Here is a 7828-nt window from a genome sequence, read left to right as displayed (position 1 = left end):
TACTCAAAGTGGCACATGCCACATGTCTGGAATGCATTTGCAGTGGCAAGAGACCCTAGTGTCCCCATTCTCTCGCTCTCCCTTCCTCTCCTTGCAAATAAAAAAAAATTTTTTTTTTTTGTTTTTTTGAGGTAGAGTCTCATGCTAGCCCAGGCTACCCAGCTGATGTGGGATTTAATATGTAGTCTCATGCTGGCCTTGAACTCAAAGTAGTCTTCCTACCTCTGCCTCCCAAGTGCTGGGATTAAAGACATGCACCACCATGCCCACCTGCAAATAAATTTTAAAAATTCACCATTACTGTTTGTGGGAAAAAAATTTATTTAAATATAAATTAAATTTATGAATCACTGTTAAAAATCCTAATGGCACCAGGCATGGTGGAGCATCCCTTTAATCCCAGCACTCGGAAGGCAGAGGTAGGAGAATTGCCATGAGTTCAAGGCCACCCTGAAACTACCAATGAGTTCCAGGTCAGCCTGGGCTAGAGCAAGACCCTACCTCAAAAAACCAAAATAAGGGCTGGAGAGATGGCTTAGCAGTTAAGCGCTTGCCTGTGAAGCCTAAGTACTCCGGTTCGAGGCTCAGTTCCCCAGGTCCCACGTTAGCCAGATGCACAAGGGGGCACACGTGTCTGGAGTTCGTTTGCAGAGGCTGGAAGCCCTGGTGCGCCCATTCTCTCTCTCTCCCTCTATCTGTCTTTCTCTCTGTGTCTGTCGCTCTCAAATAAAAAAAAAACCACCAAAATAATAATAATAATAATAATATAATAATAAAGTAGGAACAGAGCTGGGTGTGGTGGCTCATGCCTTTATTCCCAGCACTCAGCAGGCAGAGGTAGGAGGATCATGGAGAGTTTGAGGCCTCCCTGAGACTACATAGTAAATTCCACATCAGCCTGGGCTACAGTGAGACCCTAACTTGAAAAAAAAAAAAAAAGGGCAGTGTTGCTGAAGAGATCACTCCACAGTTAAGGCACTTGCCTGCAAAGTGTAAGGACCTGAGTTTGATTCCCCAGGACCTACATAAAGCCAGATGCAAGAGGTGGTGCATGCACCACCATGTGCATCTGGCTTATGTGGGATCTGGAGAATTGAACCTGGCTCTTTAGGCTTTGCAGGCATGTGCCTTAACCACTAAGCCATCTCACCAGCCCCTTAATTTTTTTTTTTCCAGGTAAGGTCTCACTCTAGCCCAGACTGATCTGGAATTCACTATGTAATCTCAGGATGGCCTTGAACTCACAGCGATCCTCCTACCTCTGCCTCCCAAGTGCTGGGATTAAAGGTGTGTGCCACCATGCCTGGCTTTTAAATATTTTTTTAAAGAAGGAACAATAAAAAGTAGCTTGCTACTTTATCACTGATTCTTTTGTTTGTTTGTTTGTTTTGTTTTTTTGAGGTAGGAGTCTCTTCTAGCTCAGGCTGTCCTGGAATTCACTATGTAGTCTCAGGGTGGCTGAAAAAAAACATGGGCTGGAGAGATGGCTTAGCAGTTAAGGCTATTGACGGCAAAGCCAAAGGACCCAAGTCTGGTTCCTCAGTACCCACTTAGAGGCACATGCCTCTGGAGTTCATTTGCAAAGGCTGGAGGCTCTGGTGTGCCCATTCTTTATCTGCCCTTTCCCATAAATAAATAACATTTGAAAAAGAATGAATGAATAATGAAGATATGGTAGATTTATACAATGGAGTTCTATTCAGCAGTTAAAAAAAATTGAAATTTGCAGGGAAATGGATGGATCTGAGAAGGATTATATTAAGTGAGATAACCCAGGTCCAAACACTACATGTTCTCTCTCATATGTGGATCCTAGCTACAAATATTTAGACTTATACATGAGATGGAGTAAAAATCAGTTGTAGAGGCCAGTAAACTAGAAAGGGGCTATAAATGGGGGAAGACTTAAGAGGATAGTATTGTGTATATGTAAGTAGATGAACACAGTACTGAGAGTGGAAAAGTCTAAGTAAGGTCAGGAGAAGAGATTGAGTAAATGAAGGGTGGAGGGAGAATTAATCAAAATTTAAGAGGGTGTGAATAAGCCATATGGAGACCTACTTTTTTTTTGATAATGGCACACCCAGCAGCCATAGATTGTTACTGGAAAAGTTTCAGTGCCAAGGATGGAATACCTTCCAGTGAGTTGTTGGCCAGGGAGCTCCCTGACACTCCCAAAACATAGGCAATTACCAACGCTCGTGATTTCCCACCAGCAATAGATGGTAAGACCTTATTGCTGAAGACCCCACATACTTGGGCTGCAAGGTCACTGAGAAATCAAGCTGGAGCTGAGCTGAAAACCTCCTCTCTGTAGACCAGCTGACAGAAAGCTGGAAAAAGCTACTCTTCATGCAAATTTATGGGAGAGAGAAGTCATCAGTGATACTCAACAGTGGACACTGAAAGCCTTAAATTTGGCTGGGTAGACCAAATGAGCCAATAGGTGCAATAGTGGCATATCTGTTATGGGCGAAACCAACCACTCTCTACTTAGACTGGAGGCCTGTTCCATGGGAGGGCATTCCTGCTTGATACTGAAAACCTATGACAGGGGAAGTTATGAGCCCTAGGGATATAATGCCTGCTGCTGCCTGGCTAAATGCATATATTATGCTCACCAAACTGCCCTGTAAGCACGTTTCTTAACATTTATACCCATATACTAATGCTACTCTCACTTTTGGCTAGAGAAGCTTCTCTTTTCGGATGGCAGTGACCTCTTGGATGACTCAAAAGGCACCATAGTGTGAGAAGTAACAGAGGAGTGTTTATCACTGAAACATCTCTATCACACCCTCCAAGGTAGCAGAAAGAATGTAAGAGCCAGCCGGGCATGGTGGTACACACCTTTAATCCCAGCACTTGGGCGGCAGAGGTAGGAGGATCACCATGAATTAAAAGCCACCCTGAGACTACATAGTGAATTCCAGGTTAGCCTGGGCTAGAGCAAGACCCTAGCTCAAAAAAAAAAAAAAAAAAGAGCCAAAGAAAGTGTAGGACTTCTTATAATGCAATCTTCCTGACACAAAATAGCCTGGATATCCATGACCTCACAGTGCCTGACACTATCTATACAAGAGCATTATAATAGGAGGAAAAGATGATGACATCAAAATAAACAAGGGATTAATTGAGAGGAGGAGGGGATATGATGGAGAGTGGAGTTGTGAAGGGAAACGTCAGGGATGGGAGGGAATTATATTAATGGTTTATTGTCTATAATTATGGAAGTTGGCAATAAAAAATGTTTAGGGCTAGAGAGATGGGTTAGCAGTTAAGCCACTTGCATGAAAAGCCTAAGGACTTAATGTTCAACTCCCCAGATCCCATGTAAGCCAGACATAGAAGGTGACACATGAACAAGGTTGCACATGTACACAAGGTGGTACACATGTCTGGAGTTCAATTACAGTGGCTGAAGGCCCTGGTGCACCAATTCTCTCTCTCTTTCTCATGAAAAAAGGCCAGTCTGTTGGGCTTGCCTAATTGAAAAAAAAAAGTTAAAAAAAAACAAAAAACAAATAAAGAGGCCCGGCATGGTGGCACATGCCTTTAATCTTAGCACTCAGGAGGCAGAGGTAGGGGGATCGCCATGAATACTCAAGACCACCCTGAGAATACAGAGTGAATTCCAAGTCAGCCTGGGCTAGAGTGAAACCTTACCTTGAAAAACCAAAAAAAAAAAAAAAAAAAAAAAAAAAAAAAAGCTGGGCATGGTGGTGCACGCCTTTAATCTCAGCAATTGGAAGGCAGAGGTAGGAGGATTGCCATGAATTCAAGGCCACCCTGAGACTACATAGTTAATACCAGGTCAGTCTGGACCAGAGTGAGACCCTACTTCAAAAAAGAAAGAAAGAGAAAGAGAGAAAGGCTATTACCTTCAGATTAAAAAACAACAACAAAACAAGAAAAGTTAGATTCCCAAGTACAAGTCTCACAGCTGGAGTTTGGATTGTCAAATCCAAGAAAACTGGATACAAGAGTGCATGAATCTGTGATCCCAACATGTCTGCAGAAAAAAAGAGGCAGAGCCTGGCATGGTGGGGCATGCCATAATCCCAGCAATTGGAAGGTAGAAATAGGAGCATCACTGTGAGTTCAAGGCCAGCTTGGGACAAGAGAGTGAGCTCCAGGGTCATCATGGGCTAGACTGAGACTCTACCTCGAAAAAGAAAATAAAGTGCTGGAGAGATGGCTTAGTGGTTAAGCATTTGCCTGTGAAGCCTAAGGATCCCGGTTCAAGGTTTGATTCCCCAGGACCCACATTAGCCACATGCACAAGGGGGTGCACACATCTGGAGTTCATTTGCTGTGGCTAGAGGCCCTGGCGTGCCCATTCTCCCTCTCTCTCTGTCTCTTTCTTTCTCTGTCATTTTCAAATAAGTAAATAAAAATAAAAAAAAATTTTTAAAAAGAAAAGAAAAAAGTAAGAAAAGAGCTGGGCATGGTGGCTCATGCCTTTAATCCCAACTCTTGGGAGGCAGAGGTAGGAGGATCACTGTGAGTTCAAGGCCACCCTGAGACTACATAGTGAATTCCAGGTCAGCCTGGGCTAGAGTGAGACCCTACCTCAAAAAACAAAAAAAAAAAAAAAAGTAAGAAAAGGGAAGCTGAGTCAAAGGAATCCAGGTCCTCACAGGCCAGCTACCCTGGCCATTTGTTTTATTTATTTATTTATTTATTTTATTTTATTTATTTTTTTTTTTTTTAGGCTTTGGTTTTTTGGAGCTGATTTTCAAGAAGAATGTGGAAGGATTTGGAATCTTGGTCTAAGAGACACCTTGCAGCGCTGTAAGTATAGCTTGATGAACTATTCTGGTCAGAATGGAAAGACCTGAATGCAGGAAGAAGTATGGACTGTGAGCTTTGGCTTATGAGGATATGAATTAGCTTTGCTTGGACTGGGATAGAAACAGTTTGTGTGAGAGGCTTGCTGTTATGGCCATGTCCTGAGACTTGCGCAGGGTTGCATTGCAGAGAAATGGACTGTTGTGAGCAGAGGGATATGGAACAGAAATGAGATCTTTGGGTTGAAACTTCTGTCCATTCTGCTGCAATTATATGGGAGATTACAACCTTGAGATTGGGCCAACTGACCTGTACTAGGGCAACAGGAAAAATGTATACTCTTTTGAAAGGGCCTGAATGCTCAAGGAGTGTCCTGTTCTTCAAAGTCTTCATTATTCCCCCCGCCCCCCCCCGGATTAACAAACTGGCATCATACCCAGTATTGTGGAGTATAAGAAATGCAGGAAAGATGCCGGGTGTGGTGATGCACCCCTTTAATCCCAGCACTCAGGAGGCAGAGGTAGGAGGATCACGGAGAGTTCAAGGCCACCCTGAGACTACAGAGTGAATTCCAGGTCAGCGTGGGCTAGATTGAGACCCTACCTTGAAAAAAAAAATGCAGGAAAGAGAGGGTCATTTGAGTTTTCAATGCAGTCCCGTGTCTTGGAAATGGCCATGGGCAGTGTAAAGCAGGTTTGCTGGATGCCTGCATGGAGACTGGATGAAACCCTGAGGATGAACCATGGATGACAGTGGAAATGCTGGTACACCTGGCCAGCAAGGAGCTGCCTGCCCCAGATGAAGTCTTCTAAGACTGAGTATCCTAGCTGGAGGGGCAGAATGAGAACTCTAAAGGCTTGTTGCTGGTTAGAATGATCAGACATGGAGAATTGTCACTGGCTAGTGTTGCAAGACTTGGACTTACAGTTTGATGCTTGCCCTGTTTAAATTTTGTATTAGCCGGGTGTTGTGGCGCACGCCTGTAATCCCAGCACTTGGGGGACAGAAGTAGGAGGGTCGCTGTGGGTTTGAGGCCAGCCTGAGACTACATAGTGAATTCCAGCTCAGCCTGGGCTATAGTGAGACCCTACCTCGAGAAAAAAAAAAAAAAAAAAGGAAGGGAGGAGGGTACTTAATAGGCTGATAGTGTATATATGTAAGTACAATGATTGTGATGGGGTGGTAATATGATGGAGAATGGAATTTCAAAGAGGAAAATGGGGGGGGGAGGGAATAAAAAAAAAAACAGGTGCTGATGCTGTGGCTTGTAGCGGAGGGGATGGGGGGACTGGGCCGGCCGTCTGTCCTCCCGTGGGTCCTCTCGGGCGCCTGCGGGCCAGGCCCGGCCGGGGCGGAGGCGGCGGGAAGCCCCTTCCCTGGTCGGGGAACGCTCGCGAGCAGGGAACCACGCAGCAGAAGCTGCTTAAGAGCGCGCACTAGGGCGAGCTGGGCAGCTACCGCTCCTCACCTAGGAGCACATGCCCGTGTCCCTCTGCATCACTGACGGCTGCCCGGCCTACCTGCGTGTGTATTTTATCTAGTGAGATAGTAAACATCTGGAGTCATTTGCTGGGTTTCCTTTCCTTCTTTACCCTGGGAATCCATGACATGACCTCCGTGTTACCCTCAGCAAGCGCATCCAGAGAAGATTTTGTAATCTGTTCTACTTGTCTTTTCTGCTTCCAGGTCTGCTGTGTTCAGTGGGCTATCACCTTTTTTTTTTTCCTGCCATCGGTCAGAATAAAACGTGTCGAAGACGGATGGCATTAGATTATGCAGGAATTTCTATTGGAATTTTGGGCTGCTATGTCTCAGGAGTGTTTTATGCGTTTTACTGCAATAATTATTGGCGCTAGCTGTACTTGATCGCGTGCTGGCTATGATCCTGGCGGGGTTCTTCGCGCAGACTCTTTCCAGCTACCTCACACAGCAGTGGCCGAGGCTCCCTTCAGTCATCTTCTGTTCTGTTCGGGATATGGCGTCATCCCTGCTCCTCACTGGGTCCGGCTCAATGGAGGAATCAGTGCTCCTATTGTACAGGATTTTGCACCACGTGCAGTTGTGCTGTATGTGATCGCTCTTCTTGCTTTCCTGTTCTACATACATTTCCAAAGCTCCAGAACGGTACTTCCCAGGACCGCTAGACTACCTCGGATCAAGCCAGCAGACAGGGCACATCCTTGCAGTGGTGATGTGTTGGTGGCATCAGTGAACTGTGTAGTCATGCAGTGCAGGCAGGCAAGCCTTGTCCTGACTATTTCACATTGTGAAGTCAGTGTTAAGCAGTATACCCTGGGGAATTGTAGACCCCACTATTTTCAAGGTTCCCATTATTTTCTCCTTTTTCCTTTTGTTTAATGTATAATACTGCTTTATAAGAATGGAAAAAAAATATACTTAGGTATCTGCAGTCATAACTGCTGTACAACCCTTAAAACAATGAACTGAATTTACAAAGAACCGAAATTAGATGGTGGTCATAAAAAACATGTAGATAGCAACAATGACTGTGGCCAGTGTAGAAGAAAGATTCATTTTATTTAACACCAGCTTAATCTTCTTAGGAAGGGCTCATGTCTGGAGTCATCCTGTATGATTACTTCAGTAGAAGATTTCTTCATTCAGTCATCGAATTTAAGTGCCTAATAAAGGCAAGGGTTGTTACAGAGCCTGTGTTTATTACAAGATAATGAGAAACTGGCACTTAAATTATTTCCTTTAGCTACAGGTTCTCTTTTCCTTAGCAACATTGCATTTTTTTGTTTGCCAGGACAAAGCTTAGTCTTTTTTTTTTTTTTTTTTTTTTTTTTTTTTTGGTTTTTTAAGGTAGGGTCTCACTCTGGCCCAGGCTAACCTGGAATTAACTATGTTGTCTCAGGGTGGCCTCAAACTCATGGTAATCCTCCTACCTCTGCTTCCCAAGTACTGGGATTAAAGGCGTGCACCACCACGCCCAGTTTAAAGCTTAATCTTTTAAGAGTACTGAGAAGAGGAAAGAAACATACACTGGTGTTTTATAATAGATAGTTGAGTGAGA

General features: G+C 44.3%; 1 pseudogene; it reads left to right on the top strand.

Moving 5' to 3' along the window:
- Window positions 1–6070: 6070 nt before the first annotated feature.
- Window positions 6071–7567, top strand: LOC101613672 (annotated as a pseudogene).
- The last annotated feature ends 261 nt before the right edge of the window (window positions 7568–7828 follow it).

The sequence above is a fragment of the Jaculus jaculus genome, chromosome 8, assembly GCF_020740685.1.
Source record: "Jaculus jaculus isolate mJacJac1 chromosome 8, mJacJac1.mat.Y.cur, whole genome shotgun sequence".
NCBI lineage: Eukaryota > Metazoa > Chordata > Mammalia > Rodentia > Dipodidae > Jaculus > Jaculus jaculus.
Note: the sequence above shows the minus strand (reverse complement) of the source record. Positions and strands in the feature narration are given on the sequence as shown.